Genomic DNA, 12,245 nt, shown 5'->3' with positions numbered 1-12,245 from the left:
TGTTCTATTTCTTTGAAGAATAACATTGAAATTTTTATTGGAATAGCATTGAATCGGTATATTGCTTTTGGTAGGATGGCCATTTTAATAATGTTTATTCTTCCAATCCATGAGTAGGGGATGTCTTTCCATTTCTTTGTATCTTCTTCTATTTCTTTTAACAGTGTTTTATAGTTTTCTTTGTAAAGGTCCTTTACCTCTTTTGTTAGATTTATTCCCAAGTATTTGATTTTTTTTTTGTTTCGATAATAGTGATAGTTTGACTTCTTCTTTTCCTATTTGGATTCCTTGTATGTCTTTCTCTTGTCTTATTGCTCTGGCTAGGACTTCCAGTATTATATTGAAAAGCAGTGGTGAGAGTGGACATCCTTGTCTTGTTCCAGATCTTAATGGAAATGCTTTCAGCTTTTCACCATTGAGAATGATACTGGCTGTTGGCTTGTCGTATATGGCCTTTATGATGTTGAGGTATGTTCCTTGTATCCCAAGAATTTCAAGGGCTTTTATCATGAATGGGTGTTGCACTTTGTCGAAAGCTTTCTCGGCATCTATTGATATTATCATATGGTTTTTATATTTCCTTTTGTTGATGTGTTGGATAACGTTGATTGATTTTCGGATGTTGAACCATCCTTGTGTCCCTGGAATGAATCCTACTTGGTTGTGGTGAATTACCTTATGGATACACTGTTGGATTCTGATAGCTAAAATTTTATTGAGGATTTTTGCATCAGTGTTCATTAGGGAGATTGGCCTATAGTTTTCTTTTTTTGTGTTGTCCTTGTTCGGTTTTGGTATTAGTGTAATGTTGGCTTCATAGAACGTGTTAGGTATTATACCTTCCTTCTCAATTTTTTGGAAGAGTTTGTGAAGGATAGGCACCAATTCGTCTCTGAATGTTTGGTAGAATTCATTTGTAAATCCATCAGGTCCTGGGCTTTTGTTTTTGGGGAGGTTTTTGATTACCATTTCAATTTCGCTAATTGTAATTGGTCTGTTTAGGTGTTCTATTTCTTCTTTATCTAGCTTTGGGTGATTGTAGAGTTGTAGGAATTTGTCCATCTCCTCTAGATTGTTGAACTTGTTTCCATATAACTGTTCATAGTAGTTATTAATTATTCTTTTGATTTCTGCTGTGTCCGTTGTGATTTCTCCTCTTTCATTTATTATCCTATTTATTTGTGCTTTCTCCCTTTTTGCCCTTGTGAGCCTGGCTAGGGGTTTATCTATTTTATTTATTTTTTTGAAGAACCAGCTCTTGGTTTCATTGATCTTTTGGATTGTTTTTTTTAGTTTCAATTTCATTTATTTCTGCTTTGGTTTTTATTATTTCTTTTCTTCTACTGGTTTCGGGGTTTTTTTGTTGTTCTTTTTCTAGATCTTTGAGCTTCGAGATTAGGTTGTTTCTTTGAGTTCTTTCTTGTTTCTTGATGTGAGCATCTATTGCTATATATTTTCCTCTTATTACTGCTTTTGCTGCATCCCATACATTTAGGAAATTGGTGTCCTCCTTGTCATTCAATTCAAAGAATTTTTTAATTTCTTCTTTTATCTCCTCGTTAGTCCAGTGGACTTCCAGTAGTGTAGGTTTCAATCTCCACGAGGTAAGAGAGTACCTTGCCTTCTTTTTATGGTTTATTTCTAGTTTGATGCCTTCATGGTCAGAAAAGATGGTTGGTATGATTTCAATCTTGATGTATCTGTTGATGTTTGTCTTGTGCCCCAGTATATGATCGATCCTAGAGAATGATCCGTGTGCGCTTGAGAAAAATGTATACTCAGATTTTTTGGGGTTTAGTGTTCTATATATGTCTGTTAAGCCCAAGCACTCTAGATCCTTATTTAGAGCTTTAGTGTCCTTACTTATATTTTGTCTTGTTGATCTATCCATTGTTGATAGTGGTGTGTTGAAGTCTCCCACTACGTATGTGTTTTCTCTGATGTCTGTTTTCAGAGATGCCAATAGTTGTCTGATATATTTTGGTGCTCCTTCGTTTGGTGAATATATGTTAATGATTGTTATTTCTTCCTGAAGTATTGTCCCCTTGATCATAATGTAATGACCACTGGGGTCTCTTTTTATCTTTTTAAGTTTGAAATCTGTTTTATCTGATATGAGTATAGCTGTTCCTGCCTTCTTTTTTGGTCCATTTGCTTGTAGAATTGTTTTCCATCCTTTAACTTTGAGTCTATTTTTATCTTTTGCAGCTAAATGTGTTTTCCGGAGACAGCAAAAGGTTGGGTTTTGTTTCTTAATCCTGCCTGCAACTCTGTGTCTTTTTATTGAAGAGTTTAGTCCATTTACATTTAGAGTTAGTGTTTGATATGTTAGCATCTGTATTTGCCATTGTGTTTGTCTTTCCTTTGATTTTATTTATTTATTCTTTTAATAACTTTCTTTGGCCTTCTTTTGTTGTTATTCGTCCCTCTGAGGTTCTGGCTTTAGGATTCCTTGTAGTATTTTTTGGAGTGGGGGTTTAGTCGTAATAAAATTCCGGAGTTTATGTTTGTCTGGGAAGGTCCTTATTCTTTCTTCAAAGAGGAAGGAGAGCTTTGCGGGATAGAGTATTCTTGGTTGGCATCTGTTTTCTTGGAGTCTGTTGACTATGTCCTTCCACTCTCTCCTTGCCCGTAGTGTTTCTTCAGAGAAATCTGATGTCAGTCTGATTGGTTTCCCTTTGAATGTTATCTGTTTCTTCCCTCTTGTTAGTTTCATTATTTTTTCCTTGTCTTGGATTCTTGGGAGCTTTACTATTATGTGTCTTGCTGTATTTTTCCTTTCGTCATGGAAGTTTGGTGTTCTTCTTGCTTCTTGTATATCAATTTTCAGCTCCTTCTTCGCGTTTGGGAAGTTCTCTTCAATTATATCCATGAATATTTTCTCTGTTCCTACGTCTCTCTCCTCTCGTTCTGGGATTCCTATAACTCTTATATTTCCTTTCCTCATGGAGTCAGATAGTTCCCGAAGTCTTTCTTCGGTCTTTTTCCTTTGTACTTCTCCTTCCTTTTCTGTTTTAGTTCTTTTTATTTCTGTGTCTTCAAGAGTACTTATTCGTTCTTCCATTTCATCTATTCTGCTTTCATTGCTTTTCCCAGAGTTCTTTAGCGTCTCCATTAATTCTTTGATCTCCTGCATTTCTTTTACTTCCCTCTTTAGGGACTCAATTTCATTCTTCTGGGATCTATTCTGGGATCTCATCTGGCGATGATGGTCATGAGGTTGGGTAGAGTTTATGACTGAGAATTCCATGGATGGGAGTGAGTTAGGGGCAGGGCTTCTGTGCCCTACTCTATGCAAGCACCTAGATGAATGGTCTTGTCCCCACTTTCCTTCCCAAACATGGCTCATTTTCTTGGGCTTTTGTGTAATCCTCCAGGAAATACTTATCTAAGCACACTTACTGTCTCCTGTTCTGCCTTCCTGTCTCCTATTCTATCTTAAACCCACCCAAATCTGACTTTCTTTTCTGTACTCCAAGAAACAACTCTGATCAAAGTATAAATGCTAACTGTGTTGCTAAATTTAATCTCAGAGGAACAGGATGCAAGGTCTTCAGCTAACAGTGAGATGGAGAAGAGGAAAATATATGTTGGGGGTTAAGGAGGAGTGGAGGGCACTGTACCTAGTATAGGAATCTGCGCACACAGCAAGGGCACATACACACCCAATTGTAATTGGTGGCTGAAGTCAATGACTGTTACAGGTGGTGCCCCCTGGAGGTGGGTTGCTGGTGAGGATAGATAGCCCCAGGGAAAATGCTGTAAAGTATCACATTTTGGGGTGGAACAACTAATAAGAAATATAAAAGACTGCAGAAGGGACTTTGGATTATTCAGTGTACCAGATTTGGCATTTGAAAATTCAGTGTTCTGAATTCAGAAGGCTGTTTGAGCCTCTGAAGGTGGAGGCCTCCAGCAGTCAATCTCAGAGAGAAATAGATTGGAGGCTTTGCAGGAAGCCTAGTGACTGAAACTGTTCCCATTTTGCTGCTGTTAGGGTCTGACAGAGGTGAAGACCTGGAGCCAGGCACCTTGCTGAGATATGTGAGTATGGCTGTTTGTTGGGTCATTTGGCTGCTACCGCTGCTGTTTTGAGTGTTGCTTGCCTGGTGATGTGCTGGGAGCATCTCCTGTTGTGTGTTGTGTCTTCTGTTGTTTTTGTGAGTTGGAACCTGAGCTATATTCTGGCTGCCATGTGTCCACAGAGGCACATGGCCTATTGTTTGGAAGAGGAGCTCTGCATCCTCAGTTGCAGGAAGACGCCATCTTAGATGCTTTTCTTTAGGACTGGAACATACTGGACACTGCTTTGGGTGAGGTAAGGGCTATTTTTGGCCTCAATAACTCTTTGTTTTCCCTGGTTTGTTAAATAAATCCCATTGTTATTGTTCTCTGAGCCTGAGTACTCTAGCAACTGTGCATGAGGGTGAAGAACTTAGACAGAGACCAGTAAATTATTTGGGCAGTGTCCTTGTCCTATTTTAGTGCCCCTTTCTGCCCTGTATCATATAATAAATGGTCAGTTTTCTTTGCACTAAAACTCTTCCTTTGAACTGAGATTCCTGCCCCAATGATGCCTGGGGAAGTGCTAAATATTGATGCCATCAGAAATTAACCAGGATCTACAGACTAGGTCAGACAACTGGGAGGCTAATAACAAGTTCTTGGGACTGAATGTGATGAATACTAGAAATATTGACTGTGGCAGATTGTTCTGATGGGCTGTTTGCTTATAAGTGTCTGTTTCTAACCCATTATAAAAAGACCAGCTTGAGACAAGATGTCAGAATGGTTTCTTCTGAAAAGCAAAAGTGCTTGTAGATTCGATACCTAGCTCTGCTTATAGGACAGGCAGCAAACCCCAGTCATTTCTGGTAATAGAGGAGATGGATGTGTGGCACCCATCTGCATGAGAGAAGTAGGACGCTTGCTCTTCGGCTGTGACTTGCCCTCATGAGCAGATGTACACTTTCTCCAGTCACTGTCACTTGCATGAGTGTCCTCAAGAACGTAAGGCAAAACCAGGGAGACAGGGAAGAGAAGGTGCTGGTAGGAAAATGGTTATGAAGATTGACTCTGAAGTGATACTAGAAAAGAGAGATGGTTTAAAAAGGAGAAACAGTATAGAGGCCATAGGGGCATTGTATTCCCGTGGGGTGGGGCATGTAATGTTAGCACTGGGGTACTGAAGCAGGAAGTTGCTAAGTCTGCTGCTTGGAGTCTGGGTCTTGGGTCAGATAGGCTTGGGTTTTGTTAACTCTCTACTTAGCCCATTTGACATTTGCATTCTTCATTTGCAAATGAATGAAACAGTGACCATTTCCCCCTGCATGAGTGTTCCCAGGCATGCAAGGCAAAACTAGGGAGGCAGGGAAGAGGATCGCTTTGATGACTAAACAAGATGATGTTTCAAAACTCAAATATTACTTTCCTCTCAATGCCAATTTCTCCCATTTACCCAATACCTGGATTACTCTGTCTCATATTCCTTGAAACTTCTCAAAAGAGGAGTCTCTACTCATTATTCTCAGACAGTCATCAAACATTTCTTAAATCTTTGCAAGCTCACATCTGTCTCCATAATTAATGGAATAAAATATTTCTTGCTAAGGTCATCAATTAACTCATATAGTCATCCTAGAACAATTCAGTCCTCTTCCTAATTAGCTTTATATTCTTTAATATTTGAGGTAATTTTCATATTCTCTTCATTAAAAGAAAAAAATATGAATCCTTATTTGAATTCCAGAGAATTGTTGCTTCACAATCTCCTAGATCTCTTACTTTCCTTTCCAGCTACAGCCTCTTCCTCCTTCAGCCACTAAAGACTTTTTTTTAAGATTTATTTATTTATTTATATTATTTTATTTATTATTTATTTATTTATTTATTAAGATTTATTTATTTATATTTATACAATATTTATTTATTTATTTATTTATTTATTTATTTATTTATGCAAGAACCAGGGTATAGGCCAGATGCACGGGAGGGTGAGAGGATTCACCAGAGACAGAGCGGGGAACAGAACAGGCAGACAGACGAAATACACTGCTGATGGGAGCAGCGGGCGAGACAGGAGAGTTCTGCCGCGTCAGGTCGGACCCTTGCTGGCCTGCCGGGATCGAACGGGCACTGCAGAGGCTGTGGACAGCTTCACAGTGCTGCGCTCAACCGCCTGAGCCACCAGAGGAGGCCCTAAAGACTTTATATTTAAAAATATGAAAATATTCCTCAGGTATGGACAACTAACTTCTTTGGGAGCTTGTAAAATCTAGACAAAAGTTTTTGTTTTCTTTAAAAATTCAAATTGTACACCCACATTTGTTCATAGATGCATTACTCACAAAAATTAAAAGGTAGAAGAAATTCAAATGTCTACCAATGAATGAGTGGATGAACAAAATGTATATTCATACAGTAGAATACCATTCAGCTTTAAAAGGAAAGTAGATTTTTATTCATATGACATGGATAAAACTTGAGGACAATATGTTAAGTGTAATAAAGGACAAATATTATATGATTCCCTTATATGAAGTATCTACAATAGTCAAATTTATGGAGACAGAAAGTAGGATGGTGGCAGGGGTGTGGGGAGGACTGGGGTCATAGTGTTTAATGAGCACAGAGTTTTAATTTGGGAGATTGAAAAGTCCTGGAGAAGGAAGGTGGTGATGGTTGCATAACAAAGTGAATGTTATTAATACCATTCATTCAATTGCACCTTAAAAATAATTAAAATGAAAATTTTCACATCATGCATATCTCATCACACTTAAAAAAAAAAAACAAAACAACAATCTTACACTGGCTTATGGCCTTTAGGATGCCTCCTATTTCCTTTATAAACTCCCACAGATTTTGACTGTGGTTTCACACAGGTCAGTGTGGAAGATTTGAGGTGTGTGTGTGTGGAAGGACTACTGCTTCTGGCAGAGGCTGGGCACCCCCAGACACAGACAGGACTCCGATAGGATGGGAAGATAATTACAAGGGAGTCAACTGTATGGTTCACAAAAAAAAAAAAAAAAAAGAAAAAAAGAAAAAATTTTAAACAAAAAAACTAAGTTTTATTTTGTTTCTGCTTCAGATTAACCAAGTGTCCTTTCAGGTCTTCCTTACTAAGCGTACATGAGCTAATTGAATCAAGGTATTGATAGAATGAGAATATTTTCTTCAAGACTCAAACCATTAAAGACTCCAGATCCTGCCAATCCACACCAGGGCAGTGCTCATTTAGGAAATCATGTAAACTCTCAGTCAGTTTAATAAACTTCTGTAGAATGGGTTTAATGCTAGCAATTAAAAATTCATACTAGCTACTAAGCAGTTGTAAGCAGAGCCATGTATACTGTGGCCCTCCATGTTTGACACAGCTTGTGGTGTTAAGTAAGTGTTCAAGAAATGATCCACAGGTTACCATCACTAAAGTGTAGAAGGAAATCAGGGACTGGAGCACCCACTTCCTGCCACTTATTATATCTAATCCATACCAGGACAATAAAATGCAAATTTACAACAAAGTAATGACCTTAAGGAAATTGTACACAGAAGATACATATTCTTTATCCAAAAAGAGTCACAGAATTACTAAAACTAGATTATTGGAGAATGGGTATTACAGACAACTGTGTCTTTACAATCAATATTAAAATATTGAGAGTAAAGGGGGCCTCCCTGGTGGCCTAGAAGTTAATTCTCAGTGCTATCACCATGAGTTTGATCCTGGCCAGGGGGCTAACCCACATATGGTACAGCAGACCTCACATGTTGCTCCCCTCAGCAGTGTATTTCAGTAGACCTGCCTGTTCTGTTCCCTACTCTGTCTCTGGTGAATCTCTCACCCCATGCACCTCTGGCCTACACCCCAGTTCTTCTACACACAAATAAAATGGAGCAGAGAGACATGTGAAGAAACTATGCTTGCTTCTTGGTCCTGGACTGGTTGAGAGACTTGAAGGGAGGTTAACAATGGCAGCTTTCATCTTGATTTTGATTTTGCTCTTTTCCCCCCAGACTTGTCTAACTGTTTCTGACCCTTTTCTAGGGGTCCCTAATGGAAGGTACTTTAGACTCGTGACAGGCTTTCGGCCTTGCTCTGGGCCAATCCCATTTGGGTGGACTTTTACCCACGAGGGGATGGGTAACCTTGGGTGCTGGATTTGGAAACTATATTCTTTGTTTTTTCTGTATTGTTCACTAATTGTATTAAAGTTCCTTTCCATTAAGGGTCTTTTATGTTTTGTCTTATAGAGGCAGATGGCAAAACCTATTTAGAACAGGCAGGTTTGGGGGTGCTGGGGTGCCCTCTCCCTGCCATATAACAGATTCTGATACTATCTCCAGTTACAAAGGGCTAATCTTCAGGCAAAGGGGAGGTTCCAAAATTTCTGCCTCACCCCTAAGGAAGGTAGAGCTGGGCAAGGAGGTGAAACTAGAAAAGACTGAAAGCAGAAAGACTGAAAAAGAGAGAGGACCTGGCTGAGAAGAGGCAGAGAGAGATGGAGAGCAAGAAGGAAACCTAGAGGAGGCACATGGAGCAATGTGACATGTTGAAAAGGCTTTGCTTGCTTGGCCTTGGACTTGTACCAGGAACTGGAGGGTATAGAAGGAGACACTTGAGGGCCTCCCCCAGTAGCGCAGTGGTTGAGCGCTGGGCTGCGAAGCTGCCCGCAGCCTCTGCAGCACCGGTTCGATGCCCAGCCACCGGCAAGGGTCCCACATGGTGCGCAGACCTCTCCTGCCACGCCTGCTGCTCCCCTCAGCAGTATATTTCGTCAGTCTGCCTGTTCTGTTCCCCGCTCTGGTGAATTCTCTCACCCTCCCGCGATTCTGACTATATCCAGTGCTTGTATAAATAAATAATCTTTTTTTTTTTAAAAAAAGAGACACTTGAAAGAGACTGACATGGGTGTGCGATCTGTGGGTATACTGACAATGGCAGCATTTATCTTGACTTGGGTTTTGATTTTGCTCTTCTTCTAGACTTGCCTGGCCCTTTCTGCTCCTTTCCTATGGGTTTCCATCAGAAGCTGCCTTAAGCTTTTAGCAAGCTTTTGGTTCTCAGCAGTTCCACTTTGGGCCAATCATCTTTGCCTGGGCATTTACCTATGAGGGGATGGGTCATTTTGGGTGTTGGAAACTATATTTTCTCTTCTCCCTATTGCACACTAGTTAGTTGTATTAAGTTATTTTCTATTGAAGGTCATACTAGAGTATGCTTTTTCTTGATGCAGCAGACGGCAGAACCCATTTAGAGCAGGCAGGTTTGGGAATCCAGGTTAACCCCCCTCCTGCTCTATAACACAGGTAGTGTCAAAAATGAATAGAATTGTAGGACACTTGGCTGGTGTCAGAGAATTTCTTGTTGGTATTATTCAGGCTCACATGATGGGGTTCGGTGTGTGGGGTTCCCGGGCCCCTCTGAGAAAGAATGCAGCAGACATTCCCTTTTATTAGCACACAGAAAGTTTATTGAGGAAAGGAGAAAAGGAAAGTGGAACACCCACATAGACACAGACAAGTGCTCTTAAAAGACAAGAAACTGCGGTTTTGGAAATGTTAAGAAAGAAACACACCTAAAAAGAGGGGGGAAAAAGAAAGAGACACCTGCATAGACACAGGTAGACAGTCTTAAAGAACAAAAACTGCATTTTGCCAGAGCAAGGGGTATAGTGTTCTTGGATGGAATTATTGTGGAAAATATTGCCTTGGGTTCAGATTGGATTGGTCCTCTAAGATCCATAATCTTCTCTGACCCCACCTCTGGAAAAATATAAGGGCTGGGACGCAGAGATTTTGTTCTGGGCACAGAGACATTCAGGCAGTGAGTGAGACCAGCAAGAACTAACCAATCACAGAGAGATTGATGGAGCTTTAGAGTAATTAGGGGAAGAAAGTATATATTCCCTGAGGCACAACTCCACTTTGGGTCCCTTGCCCCTCCCTGGCCTGGTTCCACTGGACTGGGAGTCCCACTTTATTTCTGTTCCTTTTCTCCTCAATAAATTTTTCTTTCTCCAAACAAATCTGCCTCTTTGTTTGCTTGCTTGCACGTCTGCGAAGTTCCTGCTGCAGCTTCATAAGACACCAGCCTGTGGTGGTCTAGTGGCTGGGATTCAGCTTGGGATCCATTCCTGGCTGGGAGACTAGGCCTGAAAACCTGCAATTTCGGTGTCAAGACCACCATTCTAAATTTTTCTACTCTAAGTTTCCATCACAATGGGTGGGAAACACTACCTCCCAAACACACAGTTTGGGACTGGATATAGAAAATTCACTGACCTTTTATTTTGCTATGTACTTACATATATGTGGTACATAGAGATATTCTTTAATGTAAATGAGTTTTACTTTTTTTTTTTAATAATGATTGGAACCCTCCAATGTTTGACACAGTGCTTATTATAGATGAATCATAATTTGTTCCACCAGTTCCCTCTGGATGGAAAACTAATGAATGGTAACGGAACAATTCTGTTCTATTTCTTTTTGATTTTTTAGAATTAGCTTTCATGTATTAAGAAAAATACAGCAGAGGAATTTGAAGACCTAATTGGCTTTATTATTTATGAATTTGGCAGCTTCCCATGTAGCAATGAGAAAAGAACTTCAAAGAGCTACAGATAGTGTAACAGGGTGGTGCCCAGGAAAAGGAGAGGTGCCAAGTTCCCTGAGCAGGGAGGGGAAGCTGGAGAGGAGACTAGAGGAGGAAGGAAGCAGGATGGAGAGCCAGAAGGAGACCTGGAGGAGGCGCAGGGGACAGAGAGACATGTGAAGAAACTGCTCTTGCTTCTTGGTCCTGGACTGGTTGAGAGACCCAGGGGGAGGTTAAGGATGGCAGCTTTTATCTTGATTTTGCTCTTTCCCCCCAGACTTGTCTGACTGTTTCTGACCCTTTTCTATGAGTCCCCAACAGAAGGTGCTTTAGACTCGTGGCAGGTTTTCGGGCCTTGCTCTGGGCCAATCCCATTAGGGTGGACTTTTACCCATGAGGGGATGGGTAACCTCGGGTGCTTGATTTAGAAACTATATTCTTTCTTTTCTGCATTGTACCCTAATTGTATTAAAGTTCTTTAAAAATCTCAATATGTTTTGTCTTGATGTGGTGGAGGGCAGAACCTTTTTAGAGCAGGCAGGTTTGAGAGTTCTGGGTGCCCTGTCCCTGTCCTGTAACAAAAGTACAAAATATATACCACCGAAATACTAATTTCCCCAAACCTGTATAGTTACATTAATACCAGACAAAATTGACCTGCTGCTCCCCTCAGCAGTGTATTTCGTCGGTCTGCCTGTTCTGTTCCCTGCTCTGGCTTTGGTGAATTCTCTCACTCTCCTGCACTTCTGACTATACCCAGTGCTTGTATAAAATAAAAACTTAAAAAAAAAAAAAAAAGAGACATACCTTTGTTATAGGGCAGGGAGACCTCTTCCCTGTAACATGAATGTTTCAACCATGCAGTCCTCTTAGCAAACCTGTCCCTTTGGGACAGCTCTTCCTGCCCGCCTGTGTCTATATACATATATATATATATGTATATGTGTGTGTGTGGGTGTATATGAAATCCTTGCTTTTGTTCATAGATTGCCTTTTTATCTTCTGGTCATTTGAACGTGTTATCATAAAGGTGTAACAGGGTGGTCCCCAGGAAAAGGGGAGGTTCCAGGTTCCCTGCTCACCCAAAGGAGGGTGGAACTAAAGAGAAAAGAAGCAGCAGAAGAGATGAAAGAAGGAAGCAGGATGGAGAGCCTTGAGGAGTGGCCTCCGCTGAGGGAGGTCAGAGAAGTGCTGGCAAGAACAGGTCATGGGCAGGCAGGAAGCTGCTGCCCTGCAGAGGGAGAGAGTTGGTGAAAAGAGGCACCTGCATAGTCACAGGTGGGCATACGGAGTGCTGCCAGTAAAGAAGGATTTATAAAAGCAAACTTGAGTCTTGGAACAAAACCTTTCTCCCAACCCATATTGCTGTCCTCCTGGACACACTTGTAGTTAAAGTTGAGTTTATTAACTTCTTGCCCCAGGGAGAATTCACACCAACCGGAGAAATGCAAAAACTCTAAAAGTGATAAAAGCAGGTCTAAGAGTGATAAAAACAGGTCTAAGGGTTGTGCTGGGTAATTGGTGAGTGTTCCAGGAAGCAGGGCTTTGCTATGTATTGGAACTATCTAAGTAATTATTATTTAGAAATTGGAAAAATAGATTGTTACTAAAACTATAGCTGATCTCAAAAAGCAGCAGTCACATT

This window comes from Talpa occidentalis, unplaced genomic scaffold (assembly GCF_014898055.3).
Source record: "Talpa occidentalis isolate TD23 unplaced genomic scaffold, MPIMG_talOcc4v2.1 talOcc4.14, whole genome shotgun sequence".
NCBI classification, from domain to species: domain Eukaryota; kingdom Metazoa; phylum Chordata; class Mammalia; order Eulipotyphla; family Talpidae; genus Talpa; species Talpa occidentalis.
Note: the sequence above shows the minus strand (reverse complement) of the source record.